Raw genomic sequence first — 25,533 nt, 5'->3', positions numbered from 1 at the left:
TCAGTCACTGCCCATTTTCTACCGTGGTCTGAAGGCACATCTCTTCAGATTGTACCTTGACTAACTCCAACACTACTCCTCCGCAGGGTTACCCCCATTCTTGGATCATTGTCTTATATCACTTTTATCCTTTTATTTTGATATACTAGCACTTGAATTATGTTACACTTGTATCTTCATCTAGTACAGTACATTTGTGTTGCACTTGTACTATCATTTTGATGCCGTAGCTCGTTCTCATATCTCTTGTAATCATACCTCACTTCTAGTTTGACTGGTCATAACTTTCCTGGCTTAGCCTACACTTACTGCTTGAACTAGACTTGATGTTCATGGCTATGGATAACTGATACTTAATGAGAATCGTATATTAACGGACATGCATTCTGTAGTTGTTCCAATGACCTTCGGTATGCATTTATTGTCGCTTTGGATAAAAGCATCTGCTAAGTAAAATGTAATGTAATGCAATGTATAGAAAGGTCCCTTTTCTTTTTGCTCTGCAAAGACCTTCAGTACAGAAAACAGTTTACTAGCAAAGACCTTCATCACAAAGAAAAATGTTTTATTATTTATTTACTTTTTTTTTTTTTAATGTATTTAACTTTTCACTACAGTGCTTTTATTAATAGAGGTTTTCGCGTTATTGAGTGAGGACTTCATTTATAGCTTTTAAAGAATGAGAAGAATTTTCACATTCTGGAGTTGTAAACTACCTGAACAGTCTACTCACTGCCTTCCAAACACTCCTCTAATGGGTTTGCAAATACATTGACCATTTAATTTCCTTGCAAATCCCATCTGCTGCTGACAGTGAAAAAGATACAAATCGATCCTGCTTGCAGCTTATTGTAATGCTTTTGTTGTTCATCCATTAAACTCACTCAGTGTTATAAATACATGGACTACAAATTCAGGTAATCTTTAAAAACAATACTAAATATTTTAGTATCTGTTCTTTGCATACTGGAGAAATGCTGTAGTAATCTCAAGCTCGTAAAATGTGATGGAAAATGTAATTCTTCAACATAACTGTGATTCAGTTAGGTAAGAGTACGTAACTGAAGTGGCACAAAGAAATATGATGAACCATTGCATTGCATGTAGCTGAATTAAACCAAATAAGCATGAATGATACTGATTTTCCAAAACGATTTTTAAAGTGAGGCCAATTTAGTCCATATTTGCCACAAATCTAAGTAAGCGTTGCCATTTAACGTTCTTTCCAACACTTTTCATAAATTATGTGATCACTGAGCTCAGTACATTATGTTTTCTCCAGATCACAATAAGGTACATTTGTTTCTCAGCAGTAAGGACAAAGTAAATTGTGGTTATCTTGATTTCAGGCCCCAGCTGTTTCAGCTGAAAAAAGAGAATTGTCAGATTCAAATTTAATGAATATTTCACACAAGACTCAGAGTTATTTGAAGACACAGATTATATATATATTTTTTAAATCAAGATAAAGAGTTGGGTTAAGCTAATTAAAACCTTCTAATCTTAATAAATGGCTGATTAGCATTGTCAAAGGTCATTTCATTTTTATATCACTTTTTATGTAGATTATGTATAAACCTTTTCAGACAAAATTGATGATCTCATTCCAAAAGGTAAGCGGGGCCCCATGATGTCAACACCACTGTTTATTATAGTTACTGATGCATTCATATCGATACCTATTGAACATAGGAACATGGCTGTGTCAATGTGGAAATATGCTTGTGTTGTATGTGTCTCATACAGTGAGTTAAGGAGAACTTTACCTCCATTCATCTAAACTCTCCCCAATGGCAATCCGGTCTCTCTTTGATTTTGTGATTAAATCAGGTATCAGTATATCCGGCAGAATGAAAGCCCCCACAAAAAAGTAGTAAGAAAAAAGCTTGTTAGAAAGAGAAGGAGCAATATCAATTTTCCTCAGTTGGTTATTAGGCAGAAAATTGGAGCTAGACATCGTCAAGTGCCCTTTGAGCCAGTGGCATTCTTGCCAGAAGCTTTACTCCATGTACACTTCACTCGTATAGGCGAAGGCTGCCACAGCGATACCGTTTGTGTGGATAGGACTGCCTCTGGGCCAGGCTAAGTGTATTACAGGCCTGGGAATTGCTGATGTAGTTAAGATAACCCAGCTGGAGATCTGAACAGGAGTGCTCTGAAAATACTTATTTTTCTTGTATTATATCAAAAGATGTAATAAAATAAAAGAAAAAGAGGGGGGTTTAAAGAGATTGTTACATATAACAACTTCATTTCTGATCGAAGGTCTCCCAGTCCAAAGAATGTTCATGTACATATTTTGGGATGCTATGTACTGTACTGCATGTTTAGACTGTGAATGGATGTGATATATACACTGTATTTAGCTTTTTTTTTATTTATGCTTACATCGGTTACCTTGAGCTATTTTAACTCTCTAGTCCGATCGCCTGGTCTGTTGTTCACCTTAAATACTTGAAATGAGCAAAGGGAAATGTACATATGATGCTCTGTACCTCCCAGACTGTCTCCCCTCCAGCAGTACAGATCTGAATTTGTTGAGGGATCTCACCATTGCCCTCGCCATGTCATCAGCAAAGTGCACGCCTCATTTAAAGGAGAACTTTGCAGCATTATCAGGCCCTAATGCAGTCTTCGTAGCGGAATTGCACCAACACACTCACCTGCGGCATCACATTTCCGATGACCCTGACTTGCTTTTAGTAAAAAAAAACACAAATTTAACTTGTAATGTGCTTATTGGCTGCTGGCCTTTTGCCTCCTAGTGTATCATACTGTAATTACTTCAGCAACTACTCGCTGCGTACCAGGCAGTCAGTCCACAAGTAAAAGACACTGCTGGGCATAGTTGCCTCAGTCATAGCAAACATAGCTAAATAACTAACTGACTAATTAACTGACTAAATAGATAAGTAAATTGTCTTGTTATTTTTAAAGATAAGGGTGAATTCAGGACAAAATTTATATTACTCCTTAATGTTGCATTTTGGAGTGCAAAACATATATTATTACAAATATTTTAAAAGCCTGTTTAAGAAATGGGAAAATAGCAGAAGAATAAAAGTAAAACAGTAAAAATGAATGTAATTTGCTCCAGATTTATTGATTCAGCAAAGTTATTGTGACTCTCCCATCTCTGCAATTGGTAACAAGGGGAATGCCAGACTATTGCCAAATCTCAGGCTTATTAATAAACCTGATTGCTTTAATCATTATAGCTTTAGTTTTAAATTGAATGGAAGGATAGTGGTGCACTGCTGAAATTATATCATTAGGGCAGCATTAAAATGAAACATTAAAAATTGAAAAGGTTTAAAAATATATAAGTGGGTACAGAAATCTGTACAGTTTGTGCTAGGCATTGAAAAAAAAATTGGTTTGTTAAAAGAATCTTTGAAGTAAGTGGGAATCTATATTACAAGAAGGTCTGAATGTATTATGTGCATGGAAGTATGATTTTACGTATGTTTCATTCAAATAGAAATATGCCAGGTTCTGCGTGGGGGGGTTGGTATGTAATTTCTATTTTGCCATGTCAACATACAGGCCACGGTCACTGCATATTGCAGAACCGGTTTTTTAAGAAGTTACATTCTTAAGTTTGCCGTCTCCATTATGCATCTGCACACCTTTGATAGAGCGTCATGTTGTTTCCCTCTCTGCTTCACTAGCGGCCTGTGAATGTACTCCCTCCGGCAAGGCAGGCCTTTAATAAGAAAGTATTCTATCAATGCTTTTAATGTGAAAACCCAATGAAGTCATTTCACGCTGGATTGAGCAACCTCGCTTCGCTATTGCGCGGCCTCTGCGGTTCACGGAGGCGAACTTCGCCGCCTCGACTGATTATGCTAAATGTCCAATCAGTGCGACGCAAAACGCAGACTAATCTCTTTCGCATGAGCGCGAAGCCTAGCGGGGGGTGGGAGGCGGCTGCCATTTCGCGAGGGTGGAATCGTGGGCAGGCCGCAGATGCTTCATAATAATGAAGAGATGGGGAGAAACCTAACGATGCAACATGCTTGTGTCTTTATTTGTACTTTCTGACGTTGTGCCTCAGTATGTGATCAATCACCCATGGTGCACTGTCAGAAAAGGCAGTCTGCGGGATGGAGAGCTCATTACAAAGCTGAGGGATAGCTAGGCGAAACTCTTCTGCAGCGGAAAACGCTGCCTTAATGAGAGATGTACAGGGCTTGCATCCCAGAGGTCAATTTGTTTTAAGTGAAAACATTCAGGCAACTATAATTAGCCTATGGAGATTTCTTTGTTCGTTCTTGGGTGTGCCTTTACCCTCAGATATGCTCCAACAAAAATTAAAATATTTAATGGAAAACTGCAACGCAAGATGGTGGTTGATCATTCTCTTGCAGCGGAGTGTTTTCTCTTGACTGTGTGGGCTGATCACTGCTTTCCAAGTGTACTTTTACATGAAATGCTGATTAATAAAAGAATGATTCCTAATGAGGTTCCTCCTAGCATTTAAAAAGTACCATTTAAAAAAGTAGGCAAGGGTTGTATAAATTCTGTGTTCTTGAGATTCTTGCATCTGAACATTCAGAGGCTGAAGTTAAAGTAAGTATGGAGGTTTTAGAGGATAGTTCAAAGGTAGAACAGTTTTCTGTATAACAGATTAATGCTCTGCTGTATGTTAGGGCAGTTAGGGGTGTAGCATGGTGCAATGTGTGGAGCTGTACAGGGGCAGCACAACACATACACTCATACGCTTTGTTTGCTAAGAGACAGAGGATTCCTGGAGAAGGATGGAACCTGTCATTTCCGAAGGGAAATACAGTATTATTTTTGTCTCTCTCTCACTCTCTCTCTCTCTCACACACACACACATACACACAATCAAATCCTACACGCAGACACACAACCCATACATTTCACACACAGAACCCATGCATAGCAGCACACACACACATCACACGCCAGCACGCCAAACACCATATTTCCATTTTATTGCTCCAGCATGGAGTTCCACTTGTCTCCAAGTAGCTTGAGCATAAGCCACTATCACATTGCCGCTTGCATGCATCAACTAGCACCCCATTCCAATCAACAGATTGCTTCCCTTGGCCATGAGGAACCTGCAGAACCTCCTTGTCACATTTGTGCCTCTCACCCCAGCACCACGTCACCCCAACGTGATGAGACAGAATGGCTCCCTTCCGGTCACAGTCTGGGCCCCTCGTGTGGATTTGGAAGAGGGTGGTCTCCACGCCCACGTGCGGTCACGTGTAGGTTTCCCCCGAGACAGCAGATGGCGCACGGCTACGCAGGAGTCCGACACGTGCACGCTGTTCCCGGGGTCTGCCGCCTGACCCACAAAACCATGGGACATTCAACTACGGGACTTTCCATTCAATCCTGATGGCCGAGCAGACTGGCAAGAGCAAACTGAACACAAATGCTGCAAACCTGCTGCAGCATCACGCTGGACAAAGCCATTATCCTGCTGCTTTAAAAAAACTGGTATATGTATGTGTTTATTTGGTGTCAGTTATTGTTTGCAGTGCAGCAATCAATTGTGTCTCCTTAACTCAGATTCATATTCCGTTTTTGTCGGGTTACAGTCGTGTCACAGTATCTGCCTTCAGATTTTTTTTTCACCCTTTCCTAAATTGGAGATCCTGACCTCCCCAGTGACGCAGAAGATAGCCATGCGAGGGTGTGGAGGTGAAAGATCTGAAGGAGTGGAGATCAGATGGTTAACATATCTTGGCAACAACAGCAGATGGAGATGGAGGAGGAAGACAGTGTTGGTTGTGCTAGGCAACAGGATGGGAGGGAGGTTACTCATAGCAAAGCTGCTCTTCATCAGGAGTGAATTGTGGAAGAAATTAGTCAGCATGCGCCTTTGACATCAAAAACCAACGGAGGGCAAAATCTGAATTTGCCATGAAAGGAACACACAAGTTGAACAGCTGAGATTTAATTAATTTTACCTAATTAAGTCCCACGTTTACCGATGAGTCACTGGCAGGGAGAAAATAAATGGGTACATTTCACAACAAATAAACATTGCTTTGTCATCTGAGAAGAGGACTGGAAATAATAGCTTACCCTGAGAAACGTGATCTGAAAAAGAAACTGGGTATTTCTGTGGCTGAAGCTCTGGGAAGGACATTGGTAACAGTCCTGTAATGTTACCGAAGCTCTGGGAAGGACATTGGTAACAGTCCTGTAATGTTACCGAAGCTCTGGGATTTTCAGTTCAGGTCCTGAAAGATGATGTTGTCTGGTCATTAAACCAGACCCTCATAAGCTTATTAAACAGGTCTGGTTCAGGGGAGGTCCTGGGACCTGGAGTTCTGCTCCCTGTTCTTCTCTCCAGCTATTCAATATCTGCCTCCCTGGAAGAATTCAATGCAGCAAAGCATTCTGGCTCCTCGGAGCCAAAAGGCATGGCAAAATCAATAAGGTTATAACTGAAGTGTGCTTACCTCCAAAGGGTGTGGTGCCTGTCAAAGTTACAAAGTAAATCCATTGGTAGAATAAAGGTCATTGTCCATAGTGAATTGTTTAACCCAGTGTATGAATTTACAGATTTTCTATTCATTAATTTCTTTGTTCATGAGAATTGATTGTTTCAGGGTACTTTCCTCAAGCGTACAATGTCAAAGTGTCGAGTCCAGGGTTTGAACCTGCAGGTCTCTGGTTCACAGTATGGTGTATTAATCACTACTGCTGGTTGTTGTTAAAAATGTATTCTTGTATGATACAAATATTTGTGCCAGACTAGCATGCATAGTGTGTGGCCATTGAACACATACAAGTTACATCAAACGCTCTTTGTCCTAGCTTTACCTTCACTGTGCATTACCCTTGACAAGGGTGTCTTCAGTTATCACGCAGCTTCTTCGAGACATTTAGATTGAATTCTGTCATGCCTTGATGTTCAAATACAACCTTGTGCTTTTTGCCTTTTCTTTAACGAACAGTGAACAATCTGCCCTACTTATTTACATTTTTACAGACGGTGAAATGAGCGTTATGGATACAGAGTGGATTACAGTGCAGAAAGTGCCACAGCTGGGAATCAAACCTTTAGTCACACAGGTGGGATTCCTATATGGGGTTGCCTGATTGACTGCATTATGCGGTGTCCCTCAGCTTTTTTTTTTTTGTCTTTTTCTTTTAAAGACATGGACCTTGTGATGCCCCAGAAAAGAGTCCTTAACTAGCACGATGAACCTTTCACTCTGGCCCACTTAACGTGACCCGTCCACTGTCATCTCAGAAAAATATTTCGGGGACTAAATTGCCTGCTTCTGACCCATTCATTTTCACACCAGGACGCTCTGCTTACAAAGCTTCCGGTTCACTGGCCCTTCTCTCTCTGGGACAGGTGTCTGTCTCGCAAAAACAGCTCACAGGCTTGAGCGCTACATTTTGCTTTTTTCTCATCTTTCCCAAAGGCTTTTTTTCTGGGTCTGAGCTCCGCTTGTGCTACTGTTGCCTGGATGAGGGACATCAGCCGGCACACTGGAGATTGAAGATGGCATCTCGCTGATGACTGCATCCTCCTGGGATCCGTCACTGACACCCCCCCGCACCCCCACCAGTCAGCTGACCTCATGACATTCCCAGCAGACATGGGACCACCATAGCACTGACAGGCTTCAGTCAAACCACAGCTGTAGGCAGTCCCAGAGCACCGCCTCAGTTTTTACACTATTTGTAAATAATTCTAAAAATGTGCTCTCTTCGAAGAGATGGAAGCATACATGAGAAATTGTTGGTTTTGTATTCAGAGTTCTTCAAAACATTTGAAGAATGTGGCTTGAATAGTTCTGTATGTTGGTAAGTTATGGTGTTGGATCCAGTCCTGCACGTATGCATATTTTTGCACTTAACATTTTCATGATCAAATGCATGCTGAAAGGTTTGCAGCAGGATTTTTTTTTAAAACAACAAAACCCTCATGGATGTCTGTGCATGAATGTATGCATGTGTATACATGCATATATGATTGCTTGTGCATATGCATGCAGTTTAGTCTGCATTGTTTTGTTTTTTTTTGTGTTTTTTTTTTTGAGTGCATTGTGGATGCATGACTCCTGTTGGCCGATAGTTGTCCTTCGCTTTTGTTTTGACTGCAGAACAGTCTGGCCCCCAATGTCCCCAGAGGGGTCACATCTCTTGGAAAAGTCACCATGACACCTGCTATGTGTTCAGTGTAAAAACAGAAAGAGATACCAAACATAGAGCAAAACTGCAAAACTGTCTTTTGGAGCTGCCAGTTTCCAGGGCCTGATAAATGATTCATACTGTTTAATGTACTCTCCCATTCCCAGTCCATCACACCCCCATCCCAAAAACTCTTTTTCCCCCTTCTCCAAATTCATGGTCCCCCAGTTAAGGTTCTGCTGTGTTCTCTCCAAGAATACAGGGGATGATTAAAATCATTTATGGCGAAATGAAAACCTTTTTCATGCCATTAAATTAAGATGGACATTTAAAAGAGTAAATGATTCATTTAATTCTGAAGAAACAATGGAGGTAATTAAAACAATGACACTTTTTTCCCTCAACTTTTCTTTGCAAATACTGCTTAAGGGTTGACAAGAAAATAGCTGGAGAGGAAAGATGGGTGGGGGGTTTGTGTAGGTTGAATATTTTGTTCCACTTTGTCACAATATCCCTTTCATCTTTTCATAAAAAACCAGTAGAAGTGTTCTTGCAAAGATAGAATATTTCCTTATAAAAGGTTTCTTTTTGAAGCGCAGGTCAAGGCAATTTGCGATCTCAACTGGCTGGATGTGTCTCTCTTCTGCTACCAATTAAAGGAAGGTCTGTTTTGAACACACCCCCCTTCAAGGATCTGGCCCACATCTCTCTTTCTAATGCGATGGCATGACCTTCCCTTGTTCAGGGGTTAACTTACTGTCACCACCTGTGGAGTTTAGCCACGGATCCTTCACAGATAGACTGACTGTACTCTTACTCCAGAGTTATCTGCTTTTCTGTGCAATGCATCAATCTTGCATTTGTTGTTTTCTGCACTTTATGGTTCTGAAGTCTCCCTATCACTGAACAATAGTTACTATTAAAATGGCCTAAAGGAGTAGTTTGGGTCTATGAGCAAGAACGATCAAGATCAAGGACGCACGGACGCACACACAATCAGGCTTACTACTACTTAAACCATTTCAAACTATATTATTTATACATTAAGTCTCTCTGGATAAGAGCATCTGCAACATATCTGTAATGTAATGTGATATATATTTCTGCATATTTCATGGAAATTTTTCTGTCTCTAAACATAACCTTGGTAGGGACACAGGAATGTTAGAAAGTGATAGAAATTCTTACAATGTGTATTGCCACTCTTACAATGAATATTGTTAGCATTGCTTCTGCATTCTTGTGTAAGGGAAAAAATAAGTAAGTAATTATTCAGCCCTGCATTGGTATTTAGATTTTGATACCCTGCATATGAGCCATTATTAAAAGTGAAATGCCATGGTCCCCTTTGCTCAAAGACCTCTGCGCCTGGATCATTCTTTTTAATCCAGCAATGCGGTGAATCAAAAGACAGAAATCATTTTGGCTCTTAGAAATGACATTTGGTGCCACACCCTGTACACAAACCCAGGTGGTCTGGCTGGATGCAGCATTGCTCGTTGAGTGATATAATTGCTTTGCTCTCAGAGACGTCAAACAGTTGTTTGTTTTTGTTTTCGCTTTTGATCTTAGTTTTGTTTTCCAGAGTTCTACCCTACCTACATGTGGGAAGTGCAATCATCAGTTGTTGTTTTTTGTTTGTTTTTTTGACAACCAAAGGAGACGGCATGACATTTTCTCATCAAAAATAAAAACAAGGTCTTGCTGTGGATCTAATATAAGAGACTACAGAGGTCAACGACTCACTTTTTCAGGCAAAGACATGACTAGCCAGGCTGGGACATTGTCTCAGGCCTCGGATTTAAGGGCTTTTTTCTTTCCTATCCAAAGAATATACCTTTAGCAAATGTCTTAGAGAAGAGGGGTCTTCACACATTTCCTCATTCACTGTTACTGCAAATGCAGGTGATCTGAGAGCAAATGAAAAACACAAAATGGAAGTAAGAGGTAGGGGAGATTGAAGGGGGGAGGCCCACGTCATGCTGATAACAGCCTCCCGGGTGTCCGGGAAGAATTCCATGCTCCCCAGTTACCAGCTGACACAGATGAAGAGAGGGAAGGAGAGAGAGTAAAAGGCAGACAGAGAGAGCCTCGTTACCTGCAGTAATCCCCAACTGGTTCTCAGTGCAGGAGCTCTTGACATCAAGTCCTCTCAAGCTCGGAAACAACACGAGGAGATGTCACAAAGCTTTGTTTCACCACAACCCCCGAAGAAACAGAGAGGAAATAAAACTGTAGGAACACCAGCAGCCACACTACTGTTCTGAATTATGGCAGTCACATTCCAATGCAGAGGTCAGAAATAAAACACAGAGATTTCACTGCGGTACGCTGCTGTAACGGATAGAGACAAGCGTTTTCATGTTTGCCAGTTTGCTGCATTCTCTTTTTTCCCTCCTCTTACGCCTGATCGCTTTCAACTTCAGCCCACTGAAAGTAAACAGAACTGGGGTACTGTACTGAGGCATGATTGCACTGCAAAGTGCCTAACCCGCGTGTTCTAGGGCTGAAGAGAGGGAGCGAGAGAAAGAGAGAGATACAAAGAAAGATGCTCAGTCTGGTGCTTCACCCACAAGCATCTTCCTGTCTTCCCTCTCAGAAATAATTAGAGGTTTAGAACAAATGTAAGCCCCTGCAAAGTTCTGGCATTGACTCTGGGGGATGGGCTAAACCTCTCCTGAAGCAAGGCTCTGTATTCCTGTTTCAGAAGCAGGTCCAGAACACGGGATGGTACTTTTTCACAGAGTAAGAAAAAATGATTCTGATCTCTTTGACAGCAGTAATTAGGCCATTTAATTCTTGTGATGTAACACATTAACAAACATTTGGTGGAGTTCACAAAGAATAATCTCCAGCTAATTGGGAGTATTTAATGAGAAACTGGAGATAAAGGCTACTCTGGCCCTCCAACGGCGATGTTACAATAAAGGCTTATTGTCTCGTGTTTAAAGGAGAGGAAAAAACTACAGTTATTGATAGAAGGCTTTTATTCACACCAAAGTCTGGCTTTAGAATTCATTTAGTGGAGTTAATCAAACTCATTACAAAAGGAAGAAATATTTATCTTTGAAATAAACTTATCTAATCGTTCTAAGAATTACACCAAAAAGGAATTTGAAATATATCTTCAAAACCATATTACCTTTATATATACCCTTCTCTTGCCAAACAACCGAAGCTAAGCATGGCAGGAGCTTAGTTAGTACTTGGATAGTACATGTCCTGGCACCACAGAATTATAAATACAGCTATTATCATTGCAGTTTTTAAAGGCAGATTGGTAATTAACTCAGAAATCCACTGTTTATGATTTGAACACTATATAATCTGCAAATAATGTCTGTACACATTGTGAACAGCTGGAGGATGGTGACAACCCAGGCAGGTTTGAAACTAGACAATCCTTCCAGCAGGAACATGGAGTGCTTAATGACTAAATACTACTGTTCATCCTAATGAATCATCTACTCTCCCTCTTTATATTTAAAGAAACATTGTTTCCATTGCAGACACTCCTAAACCCCACTCACTGTGAAAAAGAAACTGCTAACATTACAATCTATGCCTTGCTGGCAGTCACACCTGACTGATTTTATTCTTTCGATATATCATTCACTCTGTCAGGATCTTTGTATTATTTTTTTGTTTAAATACATTTATAAAGAATTTATATAGCATTAGAGTGCTATATATGAAGCAAATTACAATGCCAGTGATCTGAGTCATAGCTATTGTTTTCACAACAATACTTTTTTTTAGTGATCATTACAGTGAAATCTGCTCATTTAATGTTTACTCAAGTAATGAGTATATTGATACAATTGTCTTGGACCATAAAACAGGGCTCCACAGCCAATATCTTACTAAATGTGTTTGCCTAGTAATCCCAAGACACCACTGCTGCTTGATTGATTTTATCTAATTTCAGTATTGCACATAGATTTGCCCTGGCTGTATGAGCTTATTAGACACCATAAATATAACATTCATTAACATTTACGGAGGTCTCTACATAATATGTGTCCAACAAAGTTACAAGGTATTAATTAATTTGCTTACTTACTTACTTACTTACTAATTAATTATCTTGTGCCATCCTGATATTGTATGCTACCCTGTGATCCCCTTTGAACAGACTGGTGGAAGGCAGCTGTTGAGGGAGGGGAGGGCTGGGCTATAAATGGTTCCTTCTCCACTTCCTCTGACTTGTGTTTCTATGGTAAGATTGGCCCATTTCCAGGCCCACCTCTCCTCAGTCATAGCCCCGGCCCTGTTTTCACCCATTAACTGAGTGGCCTAATTCAACCACGGCACCACAAGCTGAGCATAACATACCACGTTTGCTTTATCGAGTCGACACCAACAGACCTCCCCTTCCAGCATGGCTGAGAAGCGCTTATGGACACAGTATGTGCTCCTGTCTCAGCTAATTTACAACACATACTCTCTTCCTTAAACACCCCCATTCCATAAACGCAGTCGTGGCCCTTTTCTTGCCCTAGACTGAAAGTTAACGGCACAATTCTACAGAAATTTCAAAGCAAGAAACAGACCGCAGGCTTTCTGCTTTCTGCTTGTTTGTTTTGTGTTTTTCTAGGTCTCAGTGTCATTTCTTCTTTTTAGGCCCTTCCTTCAGTGCTACAGTTGAAATGCTTTGAATGTTGAAGAGAAGAGCATGCATAAGTGTAAGAGCAGCTAATGTTCCTATGTTCAATGTTCCAGGTTCAAACCTACAACTTCAGAGGAAGGGCAACTGCAAACCCAGCATTTTACAAACACAACTCCTGCGGAGAGACTAAAAAGGAAATCAGTGACTGAAAACAAATGACTGCATTTTATTTCCTTGTTCTACAAACCTTTGATTCAAGCCTAAACCTCCCTGACATTTTCATACAGGCCTCCAAACAACTAGAAAGCCCCTTTATTAGATCTTGGCATCGCAGGTGGGATCGATATCGCCTCAGCCAGTAGCTAAGAGACAGTTCCTGGAACACAGCCTGTTCTGATCCTTATTCTTATTGATCTTCATTACCTCACAGCACTAAGCACACCCAGCTTCGGCACAGCTGACCAGGGCTGTCTTAGGTGTGTGGACAAGTCAGAATTTCTCACCCCTACTGTTCTAATGCACAACCATTGTCATTGCATCTATGTACTTAGCGGGCAAAATTGTTCTCAGATCTCCTTGCATGGTTCGCTGTGCTGATTCTTTATGGAGCTGGGTATTTATTGAAGCAGGTTGAATGTCTTGTGAAATGGGAAACTGAGTACATTAACTTTTATTTACATGTTTATTCAAACACACAATTTAACCCAAAGGTTTTGACCCTGGGGGGCCCTGATCATTTTCTTGGAGAATAACAGGATGTGATGATTTTCACTTTAGCCTTAAAATTAACAACCCATTTTGACCTGTGACGCATCATCGGTGTAATCGACTGCTTTATTTGGCCAATTAAGTGCATAGTAGCATCAAACCCTGTACCAGTGCACCCTGTAGCTCTCCAGGACTAGGCCAGGGTGACAGACTGTTGTTCTGACCGATAAAACACAAAGATGCACAGTAACAACAAACACCGTTTCAGTCTGTAACTTAATTCACAGTGGTTTGGGTGGGTCACAGGAGTGTGAGAAGGCAGAAGCCTACCTGTAACCAGAATACTTAATTTCCTGCTGCTCTCCCCTCCGGCAATGCACACACCCTGAATTCCTGAATCCAGTGTTTGCCGAAGCGGTTCAGGTGGCCTATACATAAAAAATGTTAGCTAGGCAAATTGCCCTGGGGAAAGGTGTCTGCTAAGCAAATGAATACTAATGTAATGGAGTTCACTTCTGTGACAGCCTTAGCATGCTATACTGAGGTATGTAGCACTCTTCAAGTTGATTAAAAACTGACCAATATATGTTGAAGAATCACCCTGATTAATGGCACAGCTGAGGAATAATAACTTGCACGCAAGGCTCGTTGGTTTTTTAACATTCTATGTCTTCTTCCAGTCTTATGGGAGAGATTTTGTTTATGTCAAGGGACAGGTACAGTATATTAAAAAGCCTGTATGAATGAAGTTTATTTAATATGGAAGCTCTTGGGGGGCAGTCTCCTTCAGTGAATAAGGCTAATTGAATTTGCTTCCTGTGCTATCAAAGTCTCCTTAAGAACAGATGACATCAGAGCCATTCAGGAAAACACTGAATGACTATAACTCAATTGTTGCTTCCTTGTCATTGATTGCAGCACAGCTGAGACATGGTTGGTGGGGTTTGGAGGAGGAGAGGGAGGTGGGGGGGGGGGGTTATTGGGGGGTGCCTAAAACCCTTTTTTTCACACTGACTCAATTATTGTGTGTGTCTTGCTCCTGGCCCTGGCGGCAGCATAGTTTCAGCTTCGTCCTCTCACCCATAGCCGATTACCACATACTCAAACTGATGAGTTAAGCAGAATCCCCTCAGTCTGCGGGATGCATTCTTGACATGTACACTCCTCTGGTCGATAGCCATGGTTCTCTCAGCCTGCTTACATGCATGCCTTCCATTATCGTAGCCTGTTTCCATTACCCACTGGGGAAAAGCGAGAGGTCTGTCGCTGACCTCTAGAAGGTCACATGCAATTGTGTGTGGAGCGTCTGACAGGACAGGACAGTACGGAGAGGCCCAGCGTTGCGTGGCAGGTTAAGAGGTAGGTCAAGCCATACAGAAGAGCCGGCCACTGGCACAAACACTCCATGCGGATGTTTAGGGCCACGACCATCCCTGGGCCTCACAATTCAGCTGTTAAGTGGTGAGTGATTTATGTTGGAGCACTTTGGAGCTTGTTTAGAGCCACCTAAACCCAAGAGCCAGCTCTGTTTTACAGTCATGGAGGAACTCCCCTAACACACGCGCACACACACACACAGGCACACATACACACACAAGTACACGCACATACACGCGCACACACATTCACACATACACATATTTATTAGTGAGACTCTCCCTTAAATAATTTATCCTGACTTCTGAGAGGAAGGTATTACCGAATGTATCTATTAAATAAGGCAATCAAATGCAAAGAGCCATTTACTTATTATTAAAATTTAATTTGCACAGATTTTCCATGGTGCCTCACAAAAGGATAGACACAAACAAAAAAATCTCTTCTGCTGAGGACCAAACAATCAGTGTAATACTCAATACAGGGATTTCATCCAATACGCAAAAACAAGTTAGAGATGTGGTGCAACAGAATATGAAGATCCATTCACATAAAGGATTAATGTTCATACTATTTACTCTCTGACAACAATATAAACAGTGAAACAAAAAAATTGTTACAAATTAAGATACATTTTAAATTGACAAACGAGCAATGGCAGCTTGAAAGTTTAGCAGCATCCTGAAGAAATTAACCGTTCAAGCTATCTAGCCCTTGTGGCAATTTAGCTGACATAGCTATTGTTTATATTTGCAAACTCTATAAATTATAATGAATTTCAGTGTTACCACTGTCATTTCAGAGCAGTTATAATGAAAACTAAATACTAACCAAAGAATGACACTGTAAAATTTTAAGTTGACACCAACTGGTAAAATGCCAGTGTTTTATAATAATTAAGTAAATATTTCTTTATTCATTCATTTACTGATTTATGCATGTTTGACATTCACCACAGGTCTCATATTGGCATAGGCCATTTCAGGAACAGGCTATTTTGTCCATATTTTTCTGGTGGGAGATATGACGCCAGGTGAATAGAACTGTTCAACTAGGATCAAAGTCATATAGAGCTTGAAGCTCGGTGACAGTTGCTGCCTTTGGAGCTGGTGTCAGAAGAAATTATTCAAACATTAAGATTCACAAGCACAGCTTATTCTGACAGAAGATGTGCTCAGCGTTTGAAATTTGTGTGTGAAATATTAAAATGACTGCACGACATTGGTGAACCCTCTTTGTGAAGTCAATGCCCTTAACCTGCATCTGCGGTAATAAAAATACATCACCTCAGCGTGGGGACATAAGATTCACTGGCAGATGTTTATAGAGGCATACTGTATCACACTGCTTTTGTTCACTTCAGCAAGTAACCAGGTTGCACACCACTGCTTCAGTGTCAAGCTTTATTGACCGTCAATACGTAAAATTTAAGGCACACCAGGATAAGGATGTCTGTCAAGCAAACTAGTAATGCACTGTTGATGCAAGCAAGATGTTTTTGAGCGAATAGCGGTCCACAGCAACTGGTCAGCAGTTATGCCATTTACAGTCCCCACTCTCACGCACATAACTTCAAGCTGCCGCACAGTCTGCTGCCAGATGCCCCTCCCACTGGCACCACGGCGATGACCAACTTGTGAAGCATTAGACATGCTGAGATGCCCCTCCCCATTGGTACCACGGCGATGGCCAACCTGTGAATCATTAAACATGCTGAGAGGCTCTAATCATCTCACATCATTAAGCGCGTGTCACTGATCAACAGCGTCATTAGGGGGCCTCTCGGCTTGACGGAAGCTGACAGGGTAGCCCTGGGAGGCCGGCTCCCCGGGAGATCAGCGTCAGCCGAGATGGCCGCCGGAGGACGCGTCTCGCCGCTTCGCGAAACTTTCTGCTGCACGTCGTCAGGGTTCCCACAAGTACGCCCATCACGGTCGCTTGGTTCACAACGCGGAGTGCTCTTCACCATAAGGCGCTGTAGGGGGCTTCAGCTTTATTAAACAATGAGAAATTCAATTATACCTAATTATTTCCTTTGATTTGCAGAAGGCCTTATCCACAGTGACTTAAATATCTTCTATGAATATTAAATATTTGTGCAGCTGGGCATTTGCAGAATAAATTGATGGTAAGTACTTCTATCAAGCAGAAAAGCAGGGCCTCACCTGGGACCTGTATCCTTCTGGTTTCAAGTCCCGGTTCTACACCGCAATGTCACAAATACAGTGAACGACTACTCATTTACCATAGAAGAACAATACCTGCTGTTTTTAGAATCCAAAAAATCGAAAGGAAGAGTTATAGGTTGCTTGACAAATGGCACAAAGGCAGAGACCATGCAAAAGATGCTGAAAGAGACCGTGCTGAAAGTGCCTGTAGCCATTCATTATGTCCTGCCTTTCGATCTGTTTGGAGCACTGCACATGCATTATGTGACATTTCTATCTATCTGTTTAGGGTATAGGCAGCATGGTGGCGCGGTCTATTGTGAATCTCAGCCCGGGCCTTTCTGTGTGGAGTTTGCATGTTCTCCCCATGTCCGCGTGGGTTTCCTCCCACAGTCCAAAGACATGCAGGTAGGCTAATTGGAGACTCTAAATTACCCATAGATATCAGAATCTGCATGAATGGTGTGTGTGCCCCGCGATAGATTGGCGGCCTGTCCAGGGCCCCCCCCCCCGCGATCCTGCTCAGGATAAGCGGGTATAGATAATGGATGGATGGATGTTTTAGGTATATAACAAAAGATAAATATTCACTACAGATAATATGTTTGCTATTTCTTTACGTACATTAAAAATCATTAGAATGGAATCATTCCAAACCTTCCTGGACTAGTGTTTTTTTTATTGTTTTTTTTTTAATCAAGCTTGACCCAGGGATCAGAATGGGGTCTTCCGAGGGTCAAGCTTACAAGCTCCTTTCCCTTGTCTGCAGTCCAGAGTATCAGAGACTCAACCCCGGCAGGACAATCATCAGATGGCAGCGCCTTAGATTTTAAGGGACGGTTCTGTCACAACACAGACATATGGCGGTTTGTTTGGTGTCACAACGATTCAGGACGGACGAGTTCCGCGTGACCCCCGGGAGTCAGACTGATGGCCAGGATCTCAGTGTGCGCGCAGACATCTGCCTCGACACGTCTGCAAGGCCAGCAACGGATGGCTGCTGCAGCGCAGCTCCCTCCCCGAATGCACGCTGTCATTCCCCACTGGAATCTGAAATCAGGCATTCCTCCCATATTCTCAAATTTAGTGGTATGTGAGCAGACATGGGCAATGGACTATATATCAATAGGTCATTGCTTTAAATTTAATATCAAGTTGTATTGTATGCTGCAAGTTCTGTATCAATCCAACTGGGGAAGAAGGTACATTAACACCACACTAATCATATTCAAATCAAGCACTGATTGTGCTTATTAGCATGAGCATGAAGCAGCATGTGAAGTCAAGTACTAAGTCACACCACAGCTCTGGTCTCAAAATCAATTGGTAGACGCTAATTTCACGCAGTATGTGCAGAAAGCCTAATTTCCCACAGTTGGGCCATTAGAATGTGGTTTGCGCAGCGGGAACTGTGAGGAAGGTGTTCTAATAGACCTCGCCAGGCCAGACTAATTCACAATCTAGGCTTCTTAAAACCTTGCAGACATCCCGCGAATCCCATGATTCACAAGTTTTCAGCACCTGACGCAGATGTGGCCAGCCGATTGGCCAGCTCCGGCAGCTCAATGCCTTTGAGGAGGAATCTACACAGATGGCGAGGGAAGAAGCTCGTGATGAAACGGCCATTGTGTCAGGGCACTCAGTGAGCCACGACCACGAAAACATTTCAACAAAGACTTCAACTCCATTAGGTTCATGAGATCCGTTTTTTATTCTTCTGTGGATAAAAATAGGTTTCCCTTCAACTGGTGGCAGCAAGGCCTGAAAAATCACTAGTGGGGTTTGTAGAGCATTGGCTTCCCCTAGTGGAAGCTTGGTATTTTGCAGGCTGTTTATTCTCTCTCTCTACCTGTCTGTCTCTCTCGTTCTCTCTCTCTCACACACACACTCTCTCTCTCTCTGCCTCTCTCTCTCTTCTTTTCACAGTCAGCCATTATAATGACATTGTTACAGGTATTCAACAATGATATGGCTGTCAGAATCTTGATTTCAGTGATACACTTTTTTCTAGTGAAAAGAGCATGAAGAGAAAGATCATTGCCGTGGAAAGTCAAAGATCCGGAGATCCTGCTGCCTATTTTGCATTTCGATTTTAACACTTGCATTGATTCAGTGCTAAAATTGGTCATGTATGACAGTAATGCTAATCCCATTACAAGATTGCTGCTAAACATCATAAAAGGTGTGGCCAGTGTGGCCTGGGACATAGATTTTAACCAGCAATGGCAATTCTGTAGGAGGTATAACACTGTTATGAGAAAGCAAATCCAGTTTATGGGAAACTCTGTCCTTTGTGTCGTTATCATCTCAAAAGACAGAGCTCTACACAAAGAAGAAACAGGGGGGAGGTGATCACGCCATGCCATTAAGTTCAGGTACCTAAACCATGACAGGGAAATTTGGCCCATTAAAAAAACCACAAGAATCTTCCACTGTGGACAAACCATTGTGTTTCCTTTTTTGTTAAGACCTGTATATCTGCTTTATAGTGTGTCAGCTGTATCATAACCCTGCATAGTATAGTCGTAAGTCTGTGGCAGCTGGCCTATCACAAATAATCACTCTCATGCCCCTCCCTTCTCATTCCTTCCATTCTTTCTGTCTCTCTTCACATGTTGTCTTCTCTGTTCCCTCTCTTAATGCCTGGGGCTTGAATGCTCAGGTTGGAAGTTGAATTGTCAGGAAACATATGACACCTTTGCAGAAACATCATAGCAAAACTTAAGAGAAACATGTTAGACAGGGTGTGTCAAAGCAGAGGCAAAGGCAGAACTGGTTATGCAAACTAAAACAAATATGCTGCTACCCACACACATAGAATCCACATACTTCAGCTCACTCATACAACTAAAAATAGAGACATGACATGACTGAACATCATGTACTTTTTCCCTCTCTTCACATATATCCAGCCTCTCTCTCTCTCTCTATCTCTCAGCTGCATCCACCCCATTCTCTCCCACATCATTGCATGTCATATGATACCCCAAACAGATCATGTGTGTGACACACAAAAACACACTTTCCCATCATTATGGGGAACCGCAGCACGGCTTTGTCACGGTTGAAGAATGAGGACCCAGGTGCAGAGACCAGCACGAAGGCAGAGATCAGGCAAAACAATAAGTCTTTACTGGGACTTCAAATAAGCAAATGTGAGCACTCAAATCTACAGCTAACTGTTTACAGGGACTCCGGACTCACCAACCCAGAACAGCGGCTTGCAGAAAAATGACCACTGCTCTTTGTTTAATGGGAAAGGAGAGGAAAATACATTACAGTGGCAGGCTGTAAATAGGCTCAGGCTATTCCTGTTACCCACAGCATATCTGTGTGTATTTGAGTCAAATAGACATTTATAAATGGTTATTCGTTGAACTTTGTGGTCAGACTATAAAACTGTAAAACAATACATAACAATAACAATAGTAACAAATTACAATAACTATAGTCGGATAGTTTTGAGCACAGTCTCTAATTTCATTCCATGTTAGTTTCACTAAGGATATTTGTCTGTAATAAGTATACAGATAAATTGCTGATAAATTCATTAATTATACAGATAAATTATATTTATTCAAGATAAATTGCCCACGAGTCTTGCCTCTCTTGTCAGCGTCTAGTTCCTCATTCATCAAATTCAATTGGATAGCAAGTTCAGTCCTCTGGCACCTCCCAAAGGCATGGAGCAATGAGATGCACTTTGTGGGAGATATTTTCAAAATACTGTTTTTGAGTGAGCTATAAGTAAAAATTTGTTCCGGAAGTAATTCTCAGGTATAAGGCATTATTATTATTACATTTTTTTTTTTTTTTTTTTACAATAAATCAAATCAGACATCATTTAAAAAGTTACCTGTCCTTGAAATGTTACTATGGTTTGTGTTCTAGGGGAAATGGAATGCTAGGTGACCAAAAGAAACCTGATGTCCCCTCTGTGTAAATGTAACAGCTGTTATAATTATGCTGCCACTGATTTCCTATGCTTTTTTTGCTATGATATGTCTATAGAATACAACCTAAAGAGAAACCGAGAGGGTTGTACCCAGAGAGTTCATAGAGCGGCCTCCAGATTTGGAGATTTGGGACAATAGATAGTGTTGAAAAGCGAAATGTGTTCAGCTAATTTGCTTGTTGCATTAGCCTCATCTTCTAGATGCCCAAGTCATTAATGGAAAAGAAACAGCCACCTGGTCATGGGCATTTATATCAAGCACACGCCAGATTGGTCTGTGTGGTAGGCTATTTGCTTTGTCAAAGCTTTCCTGGGTGTTAAGAAACAAACAAAAATAACTTTCCTAATAATTTTGGACATTACCACAACTCACTTCACGATGAGTTACGGAGTTGCTTGTGTGTCATTGTGTACACAGTCTTTTTTATGAATAGCGACCCATGCTTCATATTCTGAGGATGTGGCTGGTCTCATGTTACCAGTGGAAATGTGTTTTGTTAATTACTATTAGTATGTGCAAAAAAGCCTGTGTGCGCACATTATAGGGGGTTTTCATTTGCTGTTATAATTATACCTCTGTTACAATCAAACCAACTAGATGGGCAACATTGGGCTGCGTGTTTTGGTTTTAATTGTATCTGACTCGATCGGGTTACAAATGTAATTGAAATTGCTAATGATGACTGACATGTCAGAGCTATTTGAAATAAAATTTCATCGTGCTAGGCTAAATATTTTCAGAGCAAATGAGCAAAATCCAAAAACATTGTTACATTTATAGAGACTTAAATATTCATGCACAAATCCATAGAAACAATACAAATATGTTTTATTTGCTTTAAAGCAAGTGAAATTATCTTAAATAAATTTCATTTGGCGATCTCCATTCACCCTGTACCACTTAGGTTCATTTTGTTTTGCAAATGAGTAATTGGAGGTGTAAATTGGATGGACAGTGTAGGAATGGATTGTGCAAAAATGTGGAATTGCGAGGAGGACTAACTGTATGGAGAGAGATTTCTCTCGGTATTATTGACAAATAGATGTATCATGATGCATAAACATGATCCATAAATGAGAGATGAGTCATGTTTCACTATCCACAAATATCTCTCAACTTCTGTCTTGTAAATTATCATTTAAATGAATGTGCACTGATTTGTATAAATGCATAGACAAATTTTTCCTTTTACGCAAATACCTCATACTTTGTTTAAAAAAACAAAAAATATGTTTCCGATTTCCATATTTAGTTTTTACAATAAAACATTCTCAAATGTAAAATTGGCTTGTGAAGTGATGAATCTGCATTTGCAGATCAAGAGACACACGTGTATCTGTGACGTAAGTTTGGGGGTTTCCTTTTTTATTTTTCTGATTTTGAGACTGTTCTCTCGGTGCTTCGTCATGACACTGCATAATTACAGTTACCATCTACAGTATGTGGAATCATTCATGTTGCTAAAAATGCTATTTCCAATATTTCTGACTACCTCACCTCTTCACTTGACATTTTGCTTGTAGCACTCAAGGGTGTGTCCTCAACTGAGGTGTGGGTTGGGTTGAGAACTAAGGAGAGGGGTTTACAAACACAGAGTCTACAAGGACCGCAAAATCCTACATAGTATACCTTTAATATGATTTTAAATTTTAGCCACTTCTTCTATTCCAACTCAGGAAACAGGGGAGGCAGGAAACCAAACTGGCACAGAAATGGTGATAGCTCGGCAGATGAGCTTCGGAAGGCGTTATATACGTACTCTACTCAGGCAAGTGGCTTGTTCCAGGATGAAGGGTTGGCTGCAACGTGGCACCACAAAGATGGTCTCCAGGTCCTGGTTGACCTATTCTGTCTGTCTGTCTGTTGGATTGTGGATGGAACCCAGAGGACAGGTTGGCAGAGGCACCTATAAGAGAGCAGAAGGCGATCCAGAACATGGAGGCAAACTAGAGGCAAATGGTCAGACACAATGTCCATGGGAAGACTATGAATCCAGAACACGCACTGCACCATAAGTTGGGCAGTCTCCCGAGCAGAGGAGTGCTTAGGCAGGGGAACAAAGTTAGTGGCTTTGGAGAACCTGGCCACTATGGCTAGGATGGTGGTGAACCCATCTGACAGAGGGAGCCCGGCAATAAAATCCCAAGACAAATGAGACCAGGGTATGGGTATGGGCAGGAGATGTAGCAGACCCAGCAGAGGCTGAAAAGAAGAAGAGAAAAGAAAAGAAAAGAAGAGTTCAGTGAACTCCAGGGCAGCATGTCAGGTGAGAGCAATGAGCTCACTGGAGCACGTGAGAATGCACAGCACTGGGAACAGAACCACTCCAACTCCTACGTCGGAGGCGTGAGGTGCAGAACTGGGTCTGAAAGGGTGAGCACAGGGTAGAGGTGAACTGTCTCTTGAGCTCCTGGACCACCTTATTTGGTTCAGGGGATCAACAGAACTGGGAGGATGTGCCTGAAGCCTAAAATGGCAGTAAATGTTGGTAAACCCCTGGAAGCGCTGGATCTCCCAATAGGCGGACTACGTAGGCAACCTTAGCACAGTCCATGGGAAAGAAGGAAGGCTGAAGCGTAAAGGCCAGGGAACACAGTCAGAAATCCCTTGCATTTGCCAAAATGTCAGTTGCATCTTTACAGGAAAGGTAGGTGAGGTTCCTGCGAGCCAGTTGAAGGAGTGGCTGGAATGAATTGGCGTCGGCAGGCAAAGTGGAATTTTCCCCGTGAGGAGTAGGGGCTGACAGGCACTGGATGGCTGCAGCGAAGATCTGCAGATTCTAAATTTAAATTGCAGTTTGTGGCAGCCAATGATTGTCCCCTGGTTAGATAGGGCTCTTCCAACATGAAGGCAGAGATCAGAGAAAACAATAAGTCTTTACTGGGACTTTAAATAAGCAGTGAAAAACAATAAACAGGGCAACACAAGGAAACAAGGCGCAACTAAACTAGACACAAGGGGCTGGTGCCCAGGAACAACATACAGAAACCACAAAGACCATGAACTGAGGAAAACCAGGAACTTAAATACACTGTATTGTATTTGCAGACAATGACCTAAACTAGCAGATGTGTGTGGAATGTGGGGAACTACATTATCTAATTACAGCAGCAATTAGTAGACTAAGGATGCAAAACACAAGGGGAATCAAAAGGAACAGGTTAAGAACAAAAACAGGGAATTCAATGGGCAGGACCCCGAGTCGTGACACTGCTTAATATATCTCGGTGTTGCCAGGTGAAGAGCTGACCCTGGCCTTGCCTGCCTGTTCCCTGAGACCCAGCTATCTGTACTATGTCCAACACATTCTGTTTTCTACATCATCACTCTCTTACAGTCTTGGTGTCCTCCCCACCCAAGCTGTTTATGCATTCTGTTGTGAGAGGTGTGAGATGACATCTGTCGACCTGCAAACACACCCAGGCTTCTCATACACCAAACCTGTTACAGGGGTGTAAGAGGAACGTCTTGATTGATCCAAATTGGTTTCTACTCATAGCAAGGCATGACCACATACATTAGAACAGCATACAACATATAACTGTGGATTTAAGTCTTGAAATGTATAGTATGCCTGCAATTAGAATCATTGTTGAAATATTGTGAAGTGTGTGTGTGTGTGCATGTGTGTGTAATAAATAATGAGAAAAAGAACAGATCATAAACACCATAGCCATAAAAAGATAATAATTTTATATTTATTATTATATATTCACTTTTAAATTATATTCATCAGAATTACTGTGCAGCAGTGATTATCAACCTAGCTCCTGGTGGCACAAAGAAGTAGATAAATGTAGATTTTAAAAAAACATCAGATTGCAACGCACCACTCAATCAAACCAAATTAACCAGCTGTTTTTTTTTATGGAATGAAAACCGACTTCATTTTCCAGGGTGGAGCAGTTTCAAGTAAATGCAGCTTGAGTTCCAAGACTTCAATAACCCACAGAGCTTAATTGAAGCTCTTTCATAGTCTTCATTTCTTTCTTTCTCCTTGTTTATAATAGCTCCCCCACCAAAGTCACTGAAATTGGGGAGCAGTCAAAGACTTGGAACCACCTGTCAAATGATACTCCCTGGATTCTGAGGCCAACTTTTTTTAGTTTTCTGGAAGTTGAGCCTGGCACACATCTGAGGGCACCTGCCAACATCTTTGTGTTACTTGTCTGTGATTGATTGGTGGATCTGTCTTGGCTCATTCTGACCCCTTTAAATCAAGTTTTGTGAGAAGGGATGTGACAAGTGGTCAAGCCACTGCACCTACATCCAGAGAGCTGGGGGTTCATATCTTCAGGAGTGCACTATTATTTACCCTTGAGGAGACTGAGAGTATGTCAAAGATCAAAATTAAATATGATTTATTTAAATCCATACATTTTCATCTGCATTGGCATAACAATTTTATCTTCGGACATGCTCAGTCCCTCTGGGTAGTAGCAATCATGCTATGTGTCATGCTCATTGCTTCACTTCCTTTTACAATAAATACATAACTAAAAGTGAAATCTGAACATTAATTTACAGTACAAGAAAAAAAGGTATGGACTCCAGATCAAGTCAAAAAAGTAAGGAAACGCTA

At 41.4% G+C, this 25,533-nt stretch overlaps 1 protein-coding gene across 16 annotated transcripts in view; it reads left to right on the top strand.

Moving 5' to 3' along the window:
• gjb9b (gap junction protein beta 9b) overlaps nucleotides 1-25,533 on the top strand; it is an 81,244-nt gene that overhangs the window by 47,688 nt on the left and 8,023 nt on the right. For 6 of the 16 annotated variants that reach the window (XR_010331901.1, XR_010331898.1, XR_010331894.1 and 3 more), the window contains one exon: nucleotides 5,066-5,703. The exons of 2 other annotated variants lie outside the window; for them this stretch is intronic. The gene's annotated coding sequence lies outside the window, so the exon portion shown is untranslated. 8 more of the 16 variants (XR_010331904.1, XR_010331903.1, XR_010331902.1 and 5 more) reach the window with 3 other exon arrangements.

The sequence above is a fragment of the Anguilla rostrata genome, chromosome 8 (assembly GCF_018555375.3).
Source record: "Anguilla rostrata isolate EN2019 chromosome 8, ASM1855537v3, whole genome shotgun sequence".
Classification (NCBI taxonomy): domain Eukaryota; kingdom Metazoa; phylum Chordata; class Actinopteri; order Anguilliformes; family Anguillidae; genus Anguilla; species Anguilla rostrata.
This window is presented reverse-complemented; position numbering and strand designations above follow the sequence as displayed.